The 22,909-nt window shown below is 40.3% G+C and overlaps 1 protein-coding gene across 12 annotated transcripts in view; it reads left to right on the plus strand.

Annotated features, from left to right (window-relative positions):
- The first annotated feature begins 7,436 nt into the window (after nt 1-7,436).
- Nucleotides 7,437-22,909, plus strand: part of CSNK1G3 (casein kinase 1 gamma 3) — a 116,576-nt gene continuing 101,103 nt past the window's right edge. For 4 of the 12 annotated variants that reach the window (XM_045166599.1, XM_045166606.1, XM_045166607.1 and 1 more), the window contains exons 1-2: nt 7,438-7,927; nt 13,736-13,737. The gene's annotated coding sequence lies outside the window, so the exon portion shown is untranslated. The other 8 variants (XM_045166608.1, XM_045166610.1, XM_045166609.1 and 5 more) reach the window with 6 other exon arrangements.

A 22,909-nucleotide genomic window follows, 5' to 3' on the forward strand; every position in this document is an offset into this window, starting at 1 on the left:
AGTTGATATATCATTGCATTTAATCTTCCTGATATCTTTATGATGCAGATATTACAGATTCATTTTACAGGTGAGCCAACTGGGGTTTCTGACAACTTAAATTGTTCAAGGAAGAAAAATGGAAATTGAAAAGTAGTATAATTCAAATTGTAGAAGAGTTAGAATGAGGGCTAAAGGAAAGTGAGGTTCTAACTAAGGTATCCTCCCACGTCAGTTTTAACTTTTGTTGACCTTGAGATCTTGTTCAGTCAGATATGGTATCAGCAGCATAATAGGAACAGGTGGGAGGATGAAACTATGTAGAGAATTCAGCAGTACTACTCGGTGAAGAGAAGGATGAAGCGAAGATCAGGTGCAGCCAAACATGACAGAGACTCAAGAAACATAATTAGACACAGATTCTGACCCCACTCAAGGTAGTCCTTTGTTCACTGTCCAAAGGGCACATGAAGTTCAGACATGGCTTAGATGAGCTTTGGAAACAATGTAGTGCTACGCAGGAGAAGGATACAGTAATCCAGTAAGCCCAGTCAGGAGGTGATATTTAAAGAAGTTGAGTCGTTGGAGCCTCAGAGCGGGACCATAGCCAGTGACCTAGGGTCTAGCCTGAACTTGGTTTAGGGAACAATTTTCCACACCAAGTTTATACTTTTTCTCTATTGGATGGGACTCTGGGACAGGGTACGTTTTTTATTATAAAGGGAAACCAAAGGAGAAGTCCAGGACTAGAGACTGGGAACCATTATAGGGGTAACAGAGAGAGAAGTGGCACAGTTGGAAGGCTGCTCTCTAATGCAGAGCTCCTCCTTGGCATTCTGCATCTTCAGCTGGAGGACTGCATGATTCCTGTGGGTGGGGCCGATGAGACACTCAGTCTTGGTCACATTTGGCCCATGAGCTGGGATGGGCTCTTGAGGAAGATACTGGGGAATATAACATGGAAGGGGGCTTCCCTGGTGGCTCAGACAGTAAAGAATCTGCTTGTAATGCAAGAGACCTGGGTTCAATCCCTGTATTGGGAAGATCCCCTGGGGAGGGGAATGGCAACTCACTCCAGAATTCTTGCCTGGAAAATTCCATGGACAGAGGAGCCTGGCAGGCTACAGTTTATGGGGTCACAAAGAGTCGGACATGACTGAAGTGATTATCACTTTCTACAAACATAACCATGGAAAACAAAAGGAGACCAGGGTGAGGAAAATGGAATGGGGATCAATGATTATGGTCATCTTTAAACTTTGGCTTCATATGTGATCCAGAATTCAAACTGCTATTGAGAATATTACAAAAAAACACACAAACAAACATAGCTTTAGTTAATTCTTCCATTTATCACAAAACAGCTTTCTTTGAATAGCCAAACTTGTTTAAAAGCTGCCAAAATTCAGGTCTGTTAATGGAAAAAACAAAAATTAAATTGCCTGCCTAGGGATTTAACTGCTCTTTTTAGCAAGATACTTTTAACACTTTTCAGGGTGTTTGTAGCTCTCCTCTGTAGAGAAGAGCTCCTCTCTTTTTTTACTGAAGTTCTTTCTCTTACAAATGCATTCTTTCCTCTGTGAGGTTTTAATGTTATGTTGTTTACAAATTGTTTTTTCTTACTTACATCCTGTCTAACCTTTAGATTCTCTTTCACTTATAGATGATACACTATATATAGAAAGTATTCCTTTCAAGAGTGCTACAGACTGAATTGTGAGCCCCCCGCCCTCCCCACCCAAATTCATATGTTGACACCCTGTGCGTGTTTGCATGCAGAGTTGATTCAGTCATGTCCAACTCCTTGTGATCCCGTGACTGTAGCCCACCAGGCTCCTCTGTCCATAGGATTTTCTAGGCAAGCACACTTGGGCTTCCCTGGTGGCTCAAACAGTAAAGCATCTGCCTGCAATGCAAGAGACCTGGATTCGATCCCTGTGTCAGGAAGATCCCCTGGAGAACGGAATGTTGACACCCTAACCCCTAATGTGGTAGCATTTCTAGTTGAGACCTTTTGTATGTAATTAGGTTTATATGAGGTCATGAGGGTGGGTCTCTCATGATGGGATTGGTGCCCCTTTAAAAAGAGGAAGAGTGACAGATTGCACGCATCGAGAAAACGTCATATGCGTACATGATGATGTACATGTACATGCGTACATGATGTACATATGCGTACATGATGCGTACATGATGACAGATTGCATGCATCGAGAAAAGGTCATATGCGTACATGATGACATCATCATGTACATCAGATGGCAGTTAGCCATCAGAAAGCCAGGAAGAAAGCCCACGAATCAACCATACTAGCACCCTGGTGGCTAGACTTCTAGCTTTCAGAACTGTGAGAAAAATTTCTGTTGTTTAAGCCACTCAGTCTATGATATTTTTATGTCAGCCTGAGCTAAGACAAGGAATCTGAAAGATGTGATTATAAAATACAATACTGAAGATTATGACCATAAAATACAATAAAACCTCTCAGAAAAGTTGATTCTTACATTTTCATTTTTGCCAACTACAGAATACTTAAAATAATTTTCTTGGGCTGTGTAAACCGGTGCCTTGACCCTTTCTGACTTTACTCGTGTAACAATCTAAACGAAAGGTTGCTAAGTGACAGCTTTCCCCAAACCTGACCTAGCTGCTGTCTGTGACTGGTTTTCTCCCAGAATCCTTCCCTTGCTGCCCCTACTTCAGGCTTGACTGGGGAAGAGGTTATTTTTCTATTCTGAGTAGAAGATGCATCTTTGCTCCCAGGCTCTGGCTATTGCTAGTGTCTCATTTTGCATTCTTCCTGCTTCTGCTTGACCATATTTTAATGTTTCTTTTCCTCTTTTTTTTTTAATTTTTAAGAAAATAAATGTTTTTTGAGGCCACATACCTTACATTTTTTTCTCCTTCTAGTTTTATTGATATATAATTGATGTAGAGCATAAGATTAAGGAGTACAACACAATAATTTGGCTCATATATACATCAGGAAATAATCACCACACTAAGTTTAGTGAATATCCATCATCTCATGTAGATACAAAATAAAAGAAAAAAATTCTCCCTTTAGATGAGAACTCTTAGGATTTACTCTTTTTACAACTTTCATATACAACATACAGAAGTATTACTTATATTAATTATGCTGTACATTTAGCAGTTATTTATCACATAACTTCCAATAATAAGACTATTTAGTTTTTCATGTTTTAAAATTATATTTATTTATCAATGGCTGTGCTGGGTCTTGGAGAAGGAAATGGCAACCCACTCCAGTGTTCTTGCCTGGAGAATCCCAGGGACAGGGGAGCCTGGTGGGCTGCAGTCTATGGGGTCGCACAGAGTCAGACACGACTGAAGCGACTTAGCGGCAGCGGTGCTGGGTCTGCGTTGCCGTGTGCAGGCTTTCTCTAGCTGTGACGAGCAGGGGCTATTCTCTTGTTATGCAAGGGCTTCTCATCGCAGTGGCTTCTATGGTAGAGAACAGACTCTAGGGCACACCCGTTATAGCAGTTGAAGTTTGTGAGTTTCAGCAGTTGTGGTACATGGGCTTAGCTGTCCCATGGCATGGAACTTAGCCAGGGATCAAACCCCTGTCCCCTTCATTGGCAGGTGGATTCTTAACCACTGGACCACCAGGGAAGTTCCATTTATTTTTTCTTAATTACATCTGTCCTCCACATAAATGAATGTTTCCTCTATTTTTATTTTGAAAAGTTCTGGTAAAGGTTTTAATCTCATTTTGTAGTTTATATTTAACAGTTTATCACTTGTACATCTTGGGCAAATCAGTTTATCTTTTGAGACCATCCTTCTTCTTTCCCAAGAGGGAAAAAACTAATATCTGCTATACTACTTCATAAGCTGTTGTCAGAATCAACAGAAAGAATCATATACATCAGAGTTTGTGCAAACATTGCTTGTTACATTGTTAGTTGGAAAATAGCTCTCTGTATTTAACTCAGCCAGGTTGGCCACATAGTTGATGAGTGAGTGAGTGAGTCAAAGTCGCTCAGTTGTGTCCGACTCTTTTCAACCTCAAGGATATACAGTCCATGGTATTCTCCAGGCCAGAATACTGGAGTGGGTAGCCTTTCCCTTCTCCAGGGGATCTTCCCAACCCAAGGATCAAACCCAGGTCTCCTGCACTGCAGGTGGATTCTTTACCAGCTGAGCTACCAGGGAAGCCTTACACAGTTGATACACTACACCAAAGTAGAGTGTAGATTAATTAGTCTTTGGTGCTTATTTATATTTTTAGGGCATTTCTTGACCAATATGTGCAAAACAAGTTTGGCTTGGGAGAATATTTTAATAGTATGTATGAGGGGCAGAGGAGAAAATGATTATAACACAGATCTATATGTGTTATAATTATATGCTTATAATCTTTAATGATATCCTGGAAACTTGTATTTATTAAATTTATCTTTTGACAAATGCTTTTTTTTTTATCATGTCCTACAAGTTTTTTGCTTGAGAGAAAAAAAAGTAGGTAATTTTGTGGAAAGTAAGGCTGGCCATTTTTTTCTGAGATTTTAACTGAGACAAAAAAGGAAATGGAATAGCTTTCCGGCTTTTAAAACCCTGATTGACGGCCTTATTCCTAAACTCTCTCCATTCTGGTTGTATGTGTGTGTCTGTGTGTGTAAATTGGCATGGTTAGGTAACACAGTGAGTGTGAAAAGAGGTGAAAGAGATACAGTAACAGAAATAAAGACTCAAAAGATGTAAAGGAGATATTGGAATATTTATACTATTAAAGGCACCCAGAAATTTTGCTTTCTTGTTCCTTCCCAAATTCCCACTTGATAAATTGTTCTTTCCTAAGGAATTCATGATAGTCTTAGACCGAAGTCATTTTGAAGTAACCTCCAGCCTTGTTCTAAATCTGCTTTTATCCTGTTTTTCATAATAATAACAGTTGTTGCATGCCCAAATGATGGGATGAACATTTGCTTATATCTATAGAGACATAAGGGCTCAGCAGTAGAGTCTACATACAATGCAAGAGACTGCCTACAATGCAGGAGAGGTAGGTTCGATCCCTGGGTCAGGAAGATCCCCTGGAAAAGGAAATGGCAACCCACTCCACTATTCTTGCCTGGGAAATCCCACGGACAGAGGAGCCTGGCAGGTGACATTCCATGTGGTCACAAGAGTCGGATCATCACCACCATAGAGATATAAATTCAACAAAATAAAGTTCTGGGTGATAAAAAATGTGACACTGCTTTGGGAAACATGAAAAATATTAATAATAATATAAACACCTAATGAGTAGCAGACGCTAGGAAACATGTGGTGAAATTAACTATAGATAACATAGCAGATAAAAATTATGATCTGTCTGCTTATGCTGAGACATCATGCTACAGAACAAAGAGTTTTGGTTACTGCTACTGCTGCGTCACTTCAGTCGTGTCCGACTCTGTGTGACCCCATAGACAGCAGCCCACCAGGCTCCCCCGTCCCTGGGATTCTCCAGGCAAGAACACTGGAGTGGGTTGCCATTTCCTTCTCCAATGCATGAAAGGGAAAAGTGAAAGTGAAAGTGAAGTCGAGTCCGACTCTTCGCGACCCCATGGACTGCAGCCTACCAGGCTCTCCGTCCATGGGATTTTCCAGGCAAGAGTACTGGAGTGGGATGCCATTGCCTTCTCAGAGTTTTGGTTAAGATGCCTATAATTTGATTACTCTCTCTTTAATATAAGTTATTTTTGTATTTCCAATTTTTTCTTAGAAGTTAATAGAACTGTAAGAAAACATTATTGACTTCTTACTTAGGTTACCAGCCAATTTTAATCAATGGGAGCTTCCAGGTCAAATTTTAACAAAAACAGTCTTTACTGAAGTGTTTAAAAACATAAACATTTATTCCAATCCAGATATAATTTAAAAATGTGACTTGATCTAATTAAATACTTGTATTTCTTAAACATTTATCAGACTTTGATGTAGAGGTGTTCTTGATCTAAACTGAGGTTTTTGAGGTGCAGAGTATAAAATGGTTTGTTGATCGCTGATGACAATATTTACAGTTCCCGAAATGCAGACATTTCTTCTCCATTTAGTGAGATATGCTTAATTCTGTTTTTTGTCCAGTATCTGGTCCTGGAATATATCAGAACTGTGGAGATGTGTTATTTTAGGCATATTATTCCCAAGCCCGAGCATGTACAAACTGTAGCTGCTTTTGAGTCTCTAAAAGAATGATGGTAGTGTGGTAAACACAGAAGCAGTCCTTACTACCCCTGTTCCTCTATGACAGGTGATACCAGTCACTTCATAGCCTCCAGTCTGGGAAAGCATGAGAGTAAAGAGGTGAAAAAGAGGTACTGTTGTACTACAAAAACAAAAATGGCATCTTTCCATACTAACTACCCCTCTGAACGTTACACATTGACTCTATCAGCAGCCTGCTAAAGCAGAAAGGGAAATGAGATAAATTCTCAATCATTTTAAAGTGCTTTTGTTTCATTGAAGCCTTTCAAGTATTTTGTGTGGTATGTGTGTGTGTGAGACAGAAACTGACTCAAGGCTTCCTTGATGTAGCAAGTACACTGAAAATATAAAAATAAGTTTGACTTTTCTTCATGCACACCTTTATGTCTGACTTTTGAAAGGACTTTAGACAGTTTCCAAGAAATGATAGTTTCAGAGTCCTCTACAGTGCCTTCGTGGTGGATTGATTTCCACAGAGGTCTCCTATAGTAACGTATTTTCATCCCAGATAATCAACCGAAAGAAAAAGAATGTAATCTGCCTTCCCTGTTTGGGCAGAGTGGACTGGATGGAGAACAGAGTTAGAATCGGTTTCAATTTGATGAGTTGAGTGATGTTTGGTTTCTAGGAACTTAAGGAGCTTGGCTAGATAGATAATATTACATAGATAACAGTAATTATAATAGTTACCACACTATATAGTTGAGAGGATTACTTGAGCTCACAAATGACTTCTCTATAGAGAGCAAATGGAATGCAAACGTGAGCCACAATGTATATTTCTAAGCGTCTGAATCCTTGATATAGCACTGGAGTTACAAAAAAGTGGGGGAAAACGTCAATCCAGTGATGTCATTCCCTGAGCCCAGGCTTTCAAATTCTTTGGCACCTGGAGGGGTGTGCTCCTCACACCCAGCAAAGCCTCGGCAACCTGACTTGGCACAATGGCGCCCTTAGGCTCTCTGCTCATTCAAGCAGAGGGGGACTTTTCATTCCTTCTCTAAACCATGAGCGATTTTCTCCCAGTTCTCGTCACAGACCTACCCAAGCCTCTTCTCCCAAGGCCTCACCCAGAGAAACAGACGCGTAACCACAATTACTCCACGATCTCTACACGCACCACGGCTGCGGAGGTAGGGAGGGGGGGCGTGGCTTGACTTTTATAAGCCTTTCCAGCCAATGAACAATCTGCTTTTCTTCCGGTCGTCAAGCCGACCAATCTGAGCAAGTCGGTGTAACCTTCGGCTGTACTCGGCTCTTTTCGCTGATGCGGGCAGCTCAAGGGGCGGCCGCCGCTGGAGAGACGCTTCCCTTTTTTATTTTTTTTTTCCCCAAGCGTTCACTTCCGGGTCCGGCGCCGATCCGGATGCCCGAGGCAGAAGGATGTTTGACCTCCGGATAAGCGAGGAGGCGCCGCTGTGCATTCATTGCCGGCTGCATCGGTGGCGACAGCAGCGGCCCGGGCGGCGACTCTCCGGCCACAGGCGGCGGTAGGACGCACCGGCAGTAGTGAGGAGACCGAGTCCGAGCCGAGTTGCGTTACCTCCCTCGCTCGTTCCTTCCCCCTCTACCTCGCTCGCTCCCTCCCTGCGTGGCTCGCTTTCCTCCTCCGGCCGCCGGCGGGTGCAATGTGCCGCCGCCGCTGCCCCCGCCGCCACTGACTGACGGACCGGGGGGCGCCGCCCGCGCCCGGGACCGACCCGCCGCTGGCGGCCGCGCCTCTGAGGTAAAGCCCCCTCTGCGTTGGCGCCTGGCTGGGCGGCCCCGGCCCGCCGGCAGCCTCGGCGCGGCCGCGGCGCCCTCCTGCCCGGGTGGGGCTGGGCGGGCTGGGGTCCGGGGCTGAGTGGGGTGGGGTAGGGTGCGGCGGGGGCGGCGCCGCCAGCGGGGGCCTCGGGAAGGGGTGGGCGAAGAGGACCCGGGCGGGGGCGCGGAGGCGCGGGACTGGAGGGGGCCGCGGCCGGGGGGCGAGGGCGCCGCGGGCTCGCTGGGCAGGGAGGGGGCCGCGGGTGGCGGGCCGGGCTGGCCGCAGAAGTTGCCCGAGTGGTGCGGCGCGAGTGGGGACCGCGGGGAGGTGGGCGAGGTGGGAAAAGGCAGGGGCTTTTGCGGGGAGGGTTGGGAGGTCGGGAGTGCAGCCCCCCAGCGCTCCTCGATTTTGTCCAGACAATTCTCTTCGGAGTAGGCATTTTAGGCAAGAGGGTGGGAGCTATCGGTCGGCTGGAGGGAGGGATCAGGGGCTAGCATTCATTTCGGGGAGAAACTTCCCGATAGGGTATTTGTTTCCAGGTTTGGGGTGGGGGGCAGGGATTTACCTATTTGTTGGAGCTTTTGACTTTGCTCAAAACTTACCCAAGGCATTAGTCGGGGGAACAAAATTACTCTGATGGTTACTGTTAGGGTGCTGGTTTGTTTGTTTATCCCACTTGCTAGGGGAAGTGACACACAGAAGCGTCGGCTCTCTTGGTCCACAGCCCCCACGTTTCTTTTCTGCGGGGTGGTGATGGAGATGTGTGTTTGCTTCTGGGGTGGGGGTAGTTAGGCCTGTGTTAGGATGGTTCCAGTTCTCCCAGGGAAGGAGGAAAAGTTAATGGGTGGGAGAGAGTGTGTGTGGGAGATGGCTACTGTTGCTGCCATTGTGCGAATTAGTTTTAACTCTGTTGTAATGAGTGCCTAGGCTGGTCAGCAAGTGACCCTTTTTTAATCTTTGGTTTTAGAACATCGACTTTAATTGGACAGTTAAAAACCTACTGATTTTTAGTAAGTTAAGAAAAAGTCAGTACTTAATTTCTTTTACGTTTGCAGTTACTTCTTGTGATAGGAATGACATTGGCCCACACAGTAAAAGAGGTTAAGCTATATCTGACTTAGAATACTTTTTAAAATTAAAAATATCTAGTAAAGCCATGTGTATGTTTTTGAAGAATATTTGCTTTCCCTATAAATAAGCAAATTGTGAAAGAAAAGTATCATAAAAGTTGCAAGATGTGAGGCCAGTTTAAGAAAACATTTCCCACCAAAAATCAGATCTGGTTTGTGACATTCTTAATAACTTTTGGGGGGGAGGGAAGTGGAGAGATGTACTTAGTGTATTTTATAATTATTCCCAAACTTCAAACCTTTGGTCTAACTATATTCTGAGCTAAGATTATATTCATATTTTATATACATTAACCATATATTTTGTACAAAACATGAAAATCATATTTATGGGAATTGGAAGAAAGATGTAATAAATAAATTGTGTAGCTTTTGTATAGATTCAGAGCAGAGTGTATACTTTTGTATAGATTCAGAGCAGAGTGTATAGACACTTTGGTATTCAGGGAGCTTCCTTTTCTGGATATGCCTCAGGTATAAGTAGTTCTTCTTAGAATGGGGAACAGAAAGTTTAACTTTAATGTTGATGTGTATGAGACTTTTGGGGGAATCTTGGAAAATGATTTTTTTTTTTTACTATGATTTAGTGTGCTCATTGACCAAGAGGTCCTTAACCTAAAAATTAATGAATTATATAATTATTGACATTTTCATTGTTAGATTTGCAAGCATTAACTATTAACAAAATCTTCAGCACATGAAATGCATTTATTCCTTCAAATAAAAGAACTAGGATTCAAACAAAGGAATAGTTTAGTTCAAACTGAAACTTTACTTCGTGCAAGGGACTTTTACTGTGTGTTGAGGATGAAAGAGTGGGTTGACACATGAAGAGGAATTAGATCCAGTTAGTTACCTTTAAGGGAGAAGCAGACATGCACAGAAATAATTGCAACACAGGACTCCTGTGGGGCTTATTAGAGATGTACGGAAATGTGGGGGTGGTGGTGATGGTGTGTGTGTGTGTGAGACAGAGAGACTAATTTTTGACTGGGAATTACAAATGAGTTTAAAGCTGGTAATACTCCATTTAGGCCTTATAATATTTTAATTGTCAAAATGGTTCAGTGTGTGTAGCGGTGGTATTTTTGTAGGTGAAGGGAGCAGTTGAGCATGGACTGTTGGTTTGGTATGGTGGGGCCTGTTGAACTGGAGGTAAGGCTCTGTGCCAGGAAGTCTTTATGGGAAATGAAGCTATAAAATTAGGTGGTGATCAGTCAGTCCATGGACATCTAGAATGCCTTGTATTTAAAAATGAGTCAGTTCACCATATGAAGATCCTAGTGTATAGATTCTAAGGTGATAGGGAATACCTATGAAAATAAGGCTACTGCTGCTGCTAAGTCGCTTCAGTCGTGTCTGACTCTGTGCGACCCCATGGACTGCAGCCTACCAGGCTCCTCCATCCATGGGATTTTCCAGGCAACAGTACTGGAGTGGGGTGCCATTGCCTTCTCCGAAAATAAGGCTAGTAAGTTTAAAGGAAACAAAGTATAACAGAATAGTCAATTTGTTACCCTTCATGCTAATAGAGGAGAGCCAGAAGAGTATATGAAACAGTTTATACATGGCTTTGTCATATTTCTTTACTTGCTTTTGGATATGAGTGTGTGGTAATCTGGCAGTTGGTTATATGAAATAAAGCTAGATTTTTAAACATGTGACTTGGAAAGAAATGGGAATCTTTGCATTTCTTCTCTGGGTCCCCTCTGTATCCCCTTCATGCTGATAATAGACCATCATTCTGACATGGGTTTTTGGTTCATATTTTTTCAGAATGGAACGAGTGATTTAGTTTCCAAGAGCTTGCTAAAAGAATATAACAGACTAAATAGAGGGAATTTGAAAATAATAAGCAACAAAATACAGGTCTTTGGATAGTTATACTATTGTTAATACATTTTAAGGTGAGATTTGCTATGGATGAAGTGAAATGTTAGGAATCTATATAGGACGAGAATTGGCTGTAATAGTAAGATGACAACATGAGAAAATTCCACAGTTCTGGATCAATATGTACAAGGTTTTTAGTCATCTTAAGTATCAACAACTCTAAAAAAATTTAACCCCCAATTTAATCATTATCAAAGGAGTACTTAAAAAATATCACCCTTACGACACCAGTGTTTAATCATCTAGTCATGTTGCAGGGGAGATTGATAGTTCTTACTAACTGTTCCCTTCTTAGTGTTCAACAAGGACTTAACTTTATAACTGAATTTGTATCTCAAATCTCCCAATAATAACAGTACCTGTTACACTTTATTAAATGCCCACTTTGTCTGTGGACCTTAAATGATACTGTTATAAGACAGCTCTATGAGTTAGGTGGTATACCGCTTGCTTTCGACAGTAGGAAACGGTCTTCTAGAATTTAAGCATCCTGTTTAAGGTGTATCTTGGGAGTAGCAGAGGGCATATTTAAATCATTTTTTTTTTTTTCTGACTTTGCAGTGTTAGACCAGTGATATCTTCCCTAATCTTCTATCATCTTCCTTTTTGTCTTCTCTTATGCAGTTGGCACTTAGCGGTACTGAGTAATGTTTTTAATATGTGTTTGGGTGTTGTTTTTCTAAGATGTAATTTCTTTGGAAATGGTGGTTTGGGGATATCGGTAGTTCTCTAATCGTAGAGTCTCTAGGAGCAGAAGATACGGTTCTAGTAACTTAAGCTACTGCAGAGTATCATTTTTGTGATGATCTATAGGAAAGAACCATACATGGGATTATTAATATGTAGAAATCAAGTGTGTATTATCTGTTAATGTAAAGTGACTTTGGAGAGCCTCTGAACTAGTCAGGAAACATGGAATGAGACAGAAACGTGGAGATGGGTAAGTTTTAGAGACAGTGGAGACTGCTGTTAGCCATGGTCTTTCCAGCTCCCTTCTCAAAGTTGAGATTTAGGAACTGTGAATGTTTGGGTTCCTTTCTGTTATGGGATGTAAGAAAGATGCATAGTGATTTGTTCTTTAACCGTACTAAATGACTGGTTATAGTCTCTCCTTCTTATCCCTGCCAGTCATCTTAGTTCTGAACGTGAAGTATTTGTGTATTTGGTAGATAAGACACATTTTGATCATTTTCTTTACTAATGACATATCACAGTTATAATTTAATTTGATGAAAATCTAAAACTGTTATATCCAATGACTATACCATATCCACTTTTTTTTTTACAGCTTTTACTGTAATTAGGTAAAAATCTCATGATAGATGCCCTCTTTCTTAAACACAAGTTTCTAATGTTTTTTTTCTTCAGTGAGTTGTCAGACTTTTAACTGTATTCAAATTTATTACATATATTTAGCTGATTAGGTGCTGAACTGCTTTCGTTAGCTGAAAAGAGTGCGGATAGAGAGTTTCTCTGCCATTATATTTTTCATCAGGATTGAGAAAACTCGTATGAAGTGCCAGGATGTGATGCCTGGCACATAGGAGGCACTGTGAAAGTCTTCTCTTAAATGTAGAAGTTGCTGATGTATATGAGTTGTCAGAGGGTTGATTGGTGCGTAGAATCAGCAAAGACTATTAGGGATAGCCTGTTACAGGAGAATCTCTGAACTCACCTCTCTTTAACCCACTCAGAAGATTGTTGTATTCTCCATTCATTTACTGTTTGATGTCCATACTACATTAAAAGGCAGTAGACTACCCTCTAGTTTCTTGAACTTTTATTCCCATCAGTTGCTGTATACCTTGTATACCTACCAAGAATCATTTATCTTTGTACCCAACAAATTGTTACAAAGACAAATGATTCTTGGTAGGTATACAAGGTATACAGCAACTGATGGGAATAAAAGTTAATGGCAGTTGTATGTCTTGTAATTACATAGTTTAATGAAACATTATTCAGTGAACTGTGAAGGCAAAAAGGTGTTTATCTTGAGACCCAGTGGCTGCTTTGAAAAGCAGTTGAGTAATTGAGTAGTTGAAGTCAATTATAGTTAAAATAGTTTTAGGTGAAATAACTTAAATGATTAGGGAAAAAAACCCTAAAGATCTTAGATTTCACAGTAAGATTCTTCAGCAAAATTGCTTTTAAGTGTTGTGAAATGTCTTTCCATGTTTAAGAGACAGAAGCTGGAAATCACAGGTGATGTACTATGGGTGTGGTTTTTGCAAGAAAAATAAAGTAGGACTACAATCTGTAGACTTATGCTTGAAGGAAAGGCCTTGGCAACCTGCATTTAAAGACTTTTGTGATTGTTTTAGTGTTGGTGGCATTAAACTGTTTAAAGTATGTAGATTTTTTCGTGATTCCCCTTTTAAAATTCACTTATGAACTGTTGGTTAACAATAATATATTAAAGAGGTATCTACTTCTGAAATAACACCTCTTTTATACTCACAGAGATTTACTTAACAGCATCCTCTTTTAAAAAAGAGAGAAATACTGGTCTTCCTGAGCATACAGTCATTCATATTTTAGGATGAATTGTTCAATTATCCAGTCACATGGTATCCACTTGTTTCCTGATACAGTCCCTCATCTGATTTTCTGTGTTCTCTTTCAGTTGTTACACAATGTCAGGGATGGATAGAGCCATTTGTAATTCCACCATCTCCTCAACCTGAGTGGGGACTGCAGGAGTGAGTTGGTAGAGGAAATTGTCCTTTGGAAGAGGAAATGCCATCCCCTTGATGTATACCAGGAGCTGTTGAGCTTGGTGCAAAGCGTGCTGGTCTAACAGCTTATGGTAACTACTCGCCTTTCCTGTCTAGCTCAGCCCAAGTGGAGAGGAAGGCACGCAGGTATAGGAGAAGAAGGTCCGAGTTGGAGAAGGAAAGGTAGATGGGGTATACTATTTATCTTGGTGTCACACATTACAACACCAGAAATGCAGTAGCTTCTGAAATGGAACGCTGAAGTATGAAGGCAGGGCTAGTTTTTCAGAGTGTTGGCTAGCTTCTGTGTAATTGACTTGCCTCTGCTTTCCCCTGTGTATGGGGTTCTTCCTGCTACTGGTAGCAGGATCCTGGTGCGTTGGCCAGGACGTCTTTTGCACAAGCCTACCTGCATACTTTCGCCTTCCTGTTTTTTTTTTTTTTTCCCCTTAAATTTTTGTTTCTTTTGGCTGTGTTGGGTCTTTGTTGCTCTGCATGGGCTTTCTCTAGTTGAGGTGAGCAGGGGCTACTCTTCGTTGCGGTGCGTGGGCTTCTCATTGCTCTGGCTTCTCTTGTGGCTGAGCACCGGGTCTAAGTGCGTGGGCTTCGGTAGTTGCAGCTCCCGGGCTCTAGAGCGCAGGCTCAGTAGTTGCGGCGCACCGGCCCTCTTAGTTGCTCTGGGGGATGTGGGATGTTCCCGGACTGTGGATAGAACCGGTGTCCCCTGCGTTGGCAGGCAGATTCTTACCCACCATACCACCAGGGAAGTCCCTCTTCATGTTTTATTGACCGGAATTAGATCACATACACTTCTAAACCAGTTATGACATGGGGAACAGGGTTACTGTAGTGGGTTTCTACTATTCAGGATATAGTCCCTGCAGTTGGGGATGGGGTCACATTTCCCTGAGTTACATGGTGGAGGGAGGATGTTCTAAAAAACTGTGGGAAGGAAGAATATGGGGGAAATGGATGTTATAGAGGCAATCAATAGTGACCACCACATCTACTTGTTTAAAGGATGAAAATAAATAATGCATACAAATGCACTTTGAACTTTAAAGTGTTGTGCAAATGTAACAGATGAAAGATTAGAAAGCTGTTTCTATGTGACTGTCTTAAATATGCTCAGGTATGAATATTTTAGGAGCTGAAACACTGCTAGTTTCTTACTGACTTTCGAGTCAGTAAAATCGATTATTACTTTTTTCATGGAAAAAAGCTATTTTAACTTTCATAGGGCTATTTTAACTTTAAAAACTTGTACCTCTAAACTTACTTAAATTTTTTGGTGTGTTGTTGCCCTCCTTCCTGGACAAAACTTGCCCGACATCTTTGATTTCATCAGATTTCTTTGTGACACCTGGAGGAGAGTAAGATGCCTTGAGGAAATGGGAATTTATCAGTCAGAAATGGATGGTTTATTTTGAGTCAACGAATCTCTTTGAAGTAGGAAGGAAAGATGGGTGTTATATTATCTTGACTACAGCCACCCACCCTCCGCCGCCCCCCTGAAGATTATAGGGCCAGAGGAGAATCACAGACTTTTATAACTAATTGTGGAAGGTTGAAATGCTTGTCACGTACCTGGTTAATAGAACCCTCCTATCCTCATTGATAGGTTGATAGGTTGATGCTCTTTCTAACCAAAAGGGGAGAGGCCGTGAAAAAATTTGTGAATTTTGCTCTGGACCATGGGCTAGTTATATAAAGCAGTCAGCCAAGAACCTTTAAAGTTCTCAGGGTTTGGAAAATTTTAACCAGAATTGAAGTGTATGTGTATGTGCGTGTTTCTGTGCATATGTGTTTAAATAAAACAAGCAAACAGACAAATCTTTTAATCTTCCCTCAAGCAGTCCACAAAAACAGCGCACTTGCATTTCCCCTCCCTCCCCCCACCCCTCCCCCCCCCAAAGTAACCTCAAACCTGGCCTGCTGAAATGGAAAGGCAGAAGCAGACTGAGTGCTTGGAACAGTTCTTGTATTTTTAGTTTCAAGAAAGTTATCTTAAAGATTTCTTTATTGTATGTGTAAAAGAAAGAAGTTGTGTGTGTGTGTGTGTGTGTTTATGGGGACATATATGGAAATACATGTATGTATAAATACATAATTAGTATACATTAATTATTGTAATTCTAATCCCTGCATTGTTGTTGTAAACATACAGAGTAAATCCATCCATCCCCTGAAAGGATATTTACGTTAATGACATTTATTAATAGATTTGGGATGATTTTTATTTTTACACTTTTTATACTTTTCTGTATTGTTTGGGTTTTCAGCTATGATTGTGCATTATTTGACCATCAGAAAAAAATACTGAGTTTTTTATTTGAGGGAATAAAATAAAATTTGGGGATGGGATGTTTTCTCCAACCTAGAATTTACCATAGTCCACTTTCATTGTAAATTACCTTGAATAGAGTAAGCGCTGAATGCACTGTTACATTGTAATAGCCTTTATTTAAAAAACTGGGCTTGTTAAAATTATGTGTCTTAAAATTTTAAATTGAAATTAACTGTATGATACCATATGATACAAGAACATTTTATAAAAGTAGACTTCTGAATTTTTGTAATTATTAATTGTGTTATCCATTTTAAACTTGTTTGGTTTTTGACTTAAGGTGGTATACTTGGCAGGGTATCAGAGTATGATATATTGGAGTCAAAGTTACAGTCAGAATTTCCTTTAATAAAAAGGGAAGTGAAAATTTATTTTTCCCCTTACACCGAGTCTGTGTCATGTTTATTTTCTATTTCTGTGAAATACTTATTGCAATGAATACTTTCAGGCGAATATAGTAGGTAATGTTACAGGGAGAGAAAATGCCTGATATTTCACTATATATATGGCTATAAAGCCTTTTCATACAATCCTAGTTCGGTGTGTAAAAATAACCTAGCATTGTTTTGGAGGTGAAACTAGTAGGTATCAATAGTTGGTGAGACATTTGAAAAAGAAACTGGTATTTGTAGATGCATATTTTTATAAAACATTATTTTATATTCTTTTGTTCCAGGGATCTGAAAACAATATTAACATTTCTGTCCCCCCCCTCCCCCCCGCCCCCACCTCCCAAAGTGTAAATCTTAAAGATGTGGAATCATGTAATGCCAGTTTTTATTTTTAAAAAATGGTAGACTATTTACTGAATTCGTTTTCTGTCATATGAATGTCAGGACATATTATTGCTAGTATTTCTTAATATATTTAAGATTCTGAAAATATTAGAGTAGTTAAAATATCAATGTAATCAGCCCTTGAAACTTATTTTTTTGAGTATTTTCTGATAGTCTGTTGAAAGTTGATTACTGAAATATGTGTTGTGTGTTTATATTCTGTTAATCTAAATACTCTACTAATGAAAGTTGTTTTTTGAAGGCCGACTGAACAATAAAATTCTGAGCACTGGGAATGAGAACATCAAATAAGTTAAAATAAATTTTACTATATTCACTTTTTAAAAAATCTCCCAACTGAAAATTAATAATGTTTTTTTTTTCTGTGACAGAATAAAGAAGAGAACAAAATTGGGCAATTTTAAAGATGGTGCTTTCAGTCCTTGCTATAGGGCTGGGAGTGCTAATACTTACGAGAAGATGAGAGAAAGAGGTTGTAGAGAAGGCAGCTTGTTCCAGTGGTTCTCAGCCCTGACTTCACATTAACATTTTCTGTGGAGTTTCAAAAAATGACAGATATTGGGATTCTACCCTTGCTTTTGAATCTGGGGATGGGGCCAGGGTGTTGATCTATTTTAGGATTTCTACAGGTGATTCCAATGTGCTTCAGGGTTAAAAATGACTGATTTCATTTTTTATGTACATCTCTTAGCTCTTTTTGAAAAAATGACTTCCTTTTACTTTCAGATTGTCTTTTTAATCAGGGATGGAGGTGTAAAGATAAGAAAGAAATGCATAGAAAATGTATGCAAGAGGAGCAGGTTAATGAAGTGGGTTCTCCTCAGGCTTTCACACTCAGAACCCTTAGGCTACTGTATTGCTTGTTCATTAGCATCTTTTGATAGTATGGCACCACAAGTAGTGGAGTTTTGACATTTGGAAAATTTGTTAAAGGAAATTTATCAGATTAAATTAAGGCACCTGGAGAATGTTCCATGTGTACTTGGGAAGAATGTGTAGTCTGCTGCTTTTGGATGAAATGCTCTTTAAATATCAATTAAGTCCAACTCTTCTAAAGTGTCATATAAGTGGGTTTTCTTACTGATTTTTTGCTGGATGATCTGTCCATTGATGAAAGTGGGTATTCAAGTTCCCCACTGTTATTGTTACCCTCACTGTCTCCCTTTATTGTTGTTAGCATTTGCCTCACATATTGAGCTGCTCCTTTGTTGGGTGCATGTGTGCGTGTGTGCTCAGTCGCTTCAGTCGTGTCCAGCTCTTTGCTACCCTGTCGACTGTAGCCCGCCAGGCTCCTCTGTCCATGACATTATCCAGGGAAGAAGACTGGAATGAGTTCTCATGCCCTCTGCCAGAAATCTTCTGACCAGGGATCAAACCCAAATCTCCTGCGTCTTCTGCGCTGGCAGGCGGGTTCTTTACTCACTAAGCCACGTGGGAAGCCTATGTTGGGTGCATATATATTTATAATTGTTACATCTTCTTTTTGGATTGAACCCTTGGTCATTACGTGTAGTGTCCTTATTCCTCTCAAAATCTTAAGAAACCTAAGTGAGAAAAGCAATCCTGTCTTTAAATTAGTGTAAGTCTAACTAATCAAAATTTGATTAGTTTTGGGTTATATTTTATCATATTTGCAATATTGTAGAGTTGTATTTTTCATGGAACATAAGGATGGAAGGAGCCTTAATGGTTTTTTAGTGTAATTGTACTTCTGCTTTACTCTTTTTTACCATTGTTGATGAGGTATTGTTTCTGTTTTTCCCGTTGGTGGAGATAGTTTAGTACTTCAGTTATAGTATATTGTGTATGTAGTATATTACTTATATCAGATATAGTCAGTAAATGTATACTTGTAAGTACACTATGATACTAGGGTTTTATGGTTATTGTATCTTGTCATTTATGGGAAATCAGGTTCCAAGGTGACTCATTTACTGCTCCTCCCTAGGTCAGGAACACTGTTATAGGTTATAGCATTTTTCTTATGACAGAATGAGAGCAAGCCATTTTGTGAGTTTAATACATTAAATTCCATTCAATGAACATTTTTTTCATAGTGGCAAATTTGGATGTGGCATTTTTTCTATCAATGTCAATGGTTAGATATTTGTAAACTGCCCTGATAGGAGAATTTGTGGTAGAGAAATTTAAGAGTGGGTACAGTGTAGGGGGCTTCCTTGGGAGCTCAGCTGGTAAAGAATCTGCCTGCAATGCAGGAGACCTGAGTTGTATCCCTGGGTTGGGAAGATCTCCTGGAGGACAGCATGGCAACCCATTCTAGTATTCCTGCCTGGAGAGTCCCCATGACAGAAGAGCCTGGTGGGCTATGGTTCACTGGGTTGCAAAGAATTGAACACAACTGAGTGTCTAAGCACAGCACGGCAGAGTGTAGAGGAGATATTATGTGTGGACCATTGGGAGACTTTTAGAATTATTTTGAGTTCATCAATATACTACAGTAAAAGCCATGATAAAGAGGTTACCAGTTATATCTTGCACATATAATTAGTAATGGATTAATGGGTACTCTTCAACAGGACCACAATTTCTTATCAATAATTTTGACATCCCAAATGCCCTGAAAACAAAAACAAAATTTTTTTTGGTATATATGACACAAATTGGTTTTCTTCCCAAATCTTGTTAACTGTCTTTTATTTCACGTGAATGTGGGTTTCACTGCAGAAATAGTAAATGTTTAGTCACAGTGCTGTCTCAGACTTCTCTGGGCCATTCTGCTTTCTCTATGGGTATTTCAAAGTACATAGTGTTTACACACTGTATCACCTGTCAAAAATGCCCTGAAATTCTGAGTTCCAGAATGATTAGCTGCAAGAACTTTGGAAAAGGAACGGTGAAACGGCATTGATTTGCTTCTGTCATTTGTTTAGGATAGAAACTACTCAGTATCTTACTCCTCTGAGATGGAATTTGAGTAAGATCCTGGTAGACTTCTCTTGCTTTTTACAGTTATAAGTATGTGGATACCAAGAGGCACTTTGTTTTAATCTGGGTTTATTTCTTTAGCAGTTGTTGAAAGCTTTTCTGGTTTTTCGACAGCCGAGTCTTGTGGGGCCCTTTGTGGTCCCAGAAGCATTGTGTAGTTAGGATGCTTGAGATGGACAGTGTTTCGGTAACTTCAGCATAGCTGAGCATTCATCGCACTCTCTTCGGTCCTTGGCATTATGTAAGTTCACCTCTGTCACTCGTGGTAATTTCATGCCGCAGCACCTGCAGGCACCCCTCTTTTTTTTTTTTTTATATCTTGGCTTCCTTTTTCATAACAGAAAGTAGAAGGGGTGTGGTTGCAGTGCCTCTGTTTTAGTTTCCTTAAACTTCCTTAATTTGTTTTTAAGAGTTCACTGCTAAAATCTTTATACCTACTCGGGCTTCTCCCCCCCCCCCCCCATCCTGTTTCTTTTTTTCTTGATTACTTCCCTGCCCCCTTCCCTTTAAAATAATATTCCTCAGCCAGAGAAGTTTATACTTACGGTATTCTGCATCAGAAAAATACAGAAATTTGTTTGCTGAAAAGGTGACAGAAGTAAATGTGCACATTCTCTTTCCCTAACGAGGACCTTTCTGTAGGGGAGTGATTATTGCACTGCTCTGCATGGGTAGTGTTCTGTGTATATAATCTTTGCTTTCTTTCCATCCTTAGATACTGAAGGGTAATGGTGAGCACTGTGGTCCATGTATTTTTGTGTTTGCCATGACACTAGACACCTTAAGGTGTAAATCCTAATGGGAAATTTAGACCTCTTCCATGGTGGCTCACTGGTAAGGAATCTGCCTGCAGTGTGGGAGATGCAGTTTCAATCCCTGGGTTGGGAAGCTCCCCTGGAGAAGGAAATGGCAACCCACTCTAGTATTCTTGCCTGGGCAATCCCATCCCATGGACGGAGGAGCCTGGCGGGCTACAGTCCATGGGGTTGCAAAGAGTCGACCCAACCAAGGGGCTAAGCACACACAGCGGGCTTAGTTATGGTGCACCTGCTGTGTCCCCTGAAAGCATTGCGATTCTCCTGGAGGACAGATTTAACCTTATGTATGGTTTGTCTAAGCCATGTGATGTCAGGGATTGTGATGGTTTTATTTGCCATTTGTATTTCCTGTGTTTGGTATGTAATAGGCCTCTAATGATTGCTTCTTTGTTGAATAGATTAATCATTTCATCTTTCATTAGGGAGAATTTTTTTTTTTTGTAGGGAGAATTTTAACATGGAAGAACCTTCATTAATTAAATCCCTCCTGAGGCACCATACTCATCCCAGACCAGTTTAGTTTGCATCATCACAGTTGTATAAGACAAACTTCAAACAAGTAAATTGGGCCTAGTTTAAATAAAGTAATAAACACAACCCTCTGACTGACTTTCTCAGGCTTCAAAGTAGAGAGATACATTATAGAAAGATTTTTGAAATTAAAAGCATTCACGGGCTAGCTAGACAATTTAAAGGAAATATTCTATTTTTTTTGAGCATTTCAGTTAATCATGATTTTGTTTTAAGATATTTTTTATATTAAAGTTTTTCTCTCTCTTTTAAGTTCCACAGCAAACTTCACTCCCCATCACAGGCAAATTAGAAAGCAGTTTCATCACGCTAGAATATTCTCTCATGCTGCCCATTTGTACTTAAGCCCTTCTCCCACTCTAGCCCCAACAACCACTGCTCTCTTTCTGTACTTTTGCCAAATACCATGTAAATGGAATCATGTGGTGTGTAGCCTTTTAAATCTCTCTTCCACAGTGCAGAATGCATTTGAGTTTCATCCATGTTGTAGTGTGTATCAGTGGTTTCTATTTGCTGCTAAGCAATAATCCATCATATGGATATACTTCAGCATATTTATCCATTCACCAGTTGAAGTACTTGTTTCTAGTTTTTGTGATCTTGGATATAGCTGCCACAAAACTTTGTATGTGGTTTTGTTTTTGTGTGTGAATCTAAGTTTTTATTTCTCTTGGGTAGCTTTCTAGGGGAATTGTTAGGTCATATGGCAAATATGGCTTTCCTGGTGGCTCAGACGGTAAAGAGTCTGCTGCAATGTGGGAGACCTGGGTTCAATCCCTGGGTTGGGAAGACCCCCTGGAGAAGAAAGTGGCAATCCACTCCAATATTCTTGCCTGGAAAATCCCATGGACCGAGGAGCCTGGCAAGCTACAGTCCATGGGGTCTTAAAGAGTCAGACACAACTGAGCAACTCACACACACATATGCAAAGTGTATGTTTAACTTTATAGCAAACTGTCAAACTATTTTCTAAAGCGTTTTGTATTCCCACCAGTAATGTGGGAGAGTTCCACTAATAATCATTTCCTCAAATTTAAATTGGCTGTATTGAGTTACTCTAGTAATTTGTTGGTTTGATTGTATACCAGAATATCTTGACAATAACATTTAATTCTGAACATGATATTTTTATAGTTGTAGATCTGTTAGAGATAGTGATTTCGGGGAGTCTCACTTTTCAGTGAATGCAGTCTTCTGTATGGTTTGGAACTATTTTTTCTTGCTAGGATCATGCAGCCCTGATCTTTGTAAAAAAAAAAAAAAAAAAAAAAGGCAAAACAAAAAGCAAAAATCTAGGCCTTAACCCTGGTGTTCATATTGGGGATTAAGGTGCCTTTGGATCAATTCTGTCTCTGTCTTCAGGTTTATAGCACTACTTTGGGTCGGATTCTTTTGGTTTGAACTAGGCAGAAGAAAATCCTTCTCATGGAGAAGTGGTTGTCCTTTCAGCTAGTTTCTGTCACCTGTTGCATGTTTCATTCCACAGTTTTGTAGAAGTCAACTTATTTATGATTTACTGTCGATTATACTAGTTAGGGGCTTCCCTTGTAGCTCAGACAGTAAAGAATCTGCTTACGGTGCAGGAGACCTGGGTTTGATTACTGGATTGGGAACGTCCCCTGGAGAAGGAAATGGTTACCCATTTCAGTATTCTTCCTTGGAGAATTCCATGGACAGAGGAGCCTGGCGGTGTGCAGTCAGACACGAGTAAGCAGCTGACACTAACTATACTGATAAGTCCTTTCTGCAATGAGGGTTGACAATATTAACTTGATAATTGGAATT

The sequence above is a fragment of the Bubalus bubalis genome, chromosome 9 (assembly GCF_019923935.1).
Source record: "Bubalus bubalis isolate 160015118507 breed Murrah chromosome 9, NDDB_SH_1, whole genome shotgun sequence".
Taxonomy (NCBI): Eukaryota; Metazoa; Chordata; class Mammalia; order Artiodactyla; family Bovidae; genus Bubalus; species Bubalus bubalis.